The sequence below is a fragment of the Solea senegalensis genome, linkage group LG9 (genome assembly GCF_019176455.1).
Source record: "Solea senegalensis isolate Sse05_10M linkage group LG9, IFAPA_SoseM_1, whole genome shotgun sequence".
Lineage (NCBI taxonomy): Eukaryota > Metazoa > Chordata > Actinopteri > Pleuronectiformes > Soleidae > Solea > Solea senegalensis.
Genome location: NC_058029.1, coordinates 1,357,733 through 1,359,862, shown reverse-complemented (window position 1 = coordinate 1,359,862; position 2,130 = coordinate 1,357,733). Strand labels below are relative to the sequence as shown.

General features: G+C 34.1%; 1 protein-coding gene across 1 annotated transcript in view; it reads left to right on the top strand.

Moving 5' to 3' along the window:
- The first annotated feature begins 976 nt into the window (after positions 1-976).
- si:ch73-95l15.5 (BICD family-like cargo adapter 1) overlaps positions 977-2,130 on the top strand; it is a 6,270-nt gene continuing 5,116 nt past the window's right edge. The window contains exon 1 of the mRNA XM_044033831.1: positions 977-1,035. The gene's annotated coding sequence lies outside the window, so the exon portion shown is untranslated. The remainder of the gene's footprint in view (positions 1,036-2,130) is intronic.

The following is a 2,130-nucleotide window of genomic DNA, read 5'->3' as shown; positions in this document are numbered from 1 at the left end:
CAGGATCTTGAAGGCCGAGCTGGATCGCGGTGGACGAGGAAAACCCACTGAAGTCAACGGGTCAGACTGGACACATGTAAGCAGTTCAGTCTGTTCTGTCTGTACTGGAAATCAAGGTAGCTTAGCTTAGCATAAAGACCAGCTCTGATGAATGATGATTGCAGCAGAACCTCGAGGATCAGATGAGTGAGTTTGTCTGAAGGAATCTTAACATGTGTCTTTCCATTCTTTATGCTAACCAATGCTAATTAAATAATAAGTGGAATACTGTGTGTGTGTGTGTGTGTGTGTGTGTGTGTGTGTGTGTGGACTGTGTTGTGTCTGTTGCAGCAGGGTGTGTTCACAGTTCCTCATTTACAGGTGTACACACACACACACACACACACACACACACACACACACACAGGAATGTTCCCTGACCAGTGGAGTTTGCCCTGAGCTCTGCAGTCTCATGACAGACGATATCACCAGCATGTTCTGCTCCGTCACAATGAGGCCGACTGTTGTTACTGTTGTTCACATGAGCAGTAACTGATGACACACTTTCTGAAACACTCTGACCGTCAACAATGTCACATAAAAAGTGACTTTATTACCTTTGTTTATCCTCGATCTGGATTAGATATTTGTGTTAACACACACACACACACACATTAATACATTATATGAACTGAAGAAGGGAAGAATATGGACAGTAGACTGGATTTATTCATGTTTTCATTTATTTTCCTACTAAAATGCTTTAAAAGCATTTCAGTGTGTTTGACTCATTTTGAAATTTTAAATTCATTTGAAATTTTACGAAACATTAACTTTTCACAGTGATGAATGCCACAGTGTGACGCTGCTCTGACCCTCTTTTGTGCAGCTGCTTCAGGAGGAGGCAGCAGCAGCAGCAGCAGCAGCAGCAGCAGCATCATCAGCAGCAGCAGCAGCATCATCAGCAGCAGCAGCAGCATCATCAGCAGCAGCAGCAGCAGCTCCCTGCTGCAGAGCCTCGGTTCCGCCCTGCACAGCCGCGAGCGCCTGATTCAGGTGAGGTGATGAGCAGAGACAGAACTCATTCATGAGCACAACATGTATTTTGGCTCAATGCTCTCAGGAATGTGGTTTCACCTTTGAAGTCGCTGTGAACGCCCTGAAAGTGGCAGTGACAAAAATGTGTTGGCTTCACTGTTGTTTCACCACATTGTGTCGGTGACAATAAAGTCAAGGGTCTGTATTTATACACTCCTACATTTATACATTTATATACTTATTTATACACTTATACATTTATATACTTATACACTTATACACTTATACACTTATACATTTATATACTTATACACTTATACACTTATACATTTATACACTTATACATTTATACACTTATACACTTATACATTTATACACTTATACACTTATACACTTATACATTTATATATTTATACATTTATACACTTATACATTTATACACTCCTACATTTATACATTTATATACTTATTTATACACTTATACATTTATATACGTATACACTTATACACTTATACATTTATACACTTATACACTACCTCTATACATTTCTATATACTTATACACTTCCATTTATACACTTATACACTTATACACTTATACATTTATATATTTATACATTTATACACTTATACATTTATACACTCCTACATTTATACATTTATATACTTATTTATACACATATACATTTATATACTTATACACTTATACACTTATACACTTATACATTTATATACTTATACATTTATACACTTATACATTTATACAAACATTTATATACTTATTTATACACTTATACATTTATACACTTATACACTTATACATTTATACACTCCTACATTTATACATTTATATATTTATACATTTATACACTTATACACTTATACATTTATACACTCCTATATACACTTATACACCTTATACATTTATATACTTATTTATACACTTATACATTTATACACTTATACATTTATACACTTATACACTATACATACACTTATACACTATACATTATACACTTATACACTTATACACTTATACATTTATATACTTATACATTTATACACTTATACATTTATATACTTATACACTTATACATTTATATACTTATACAC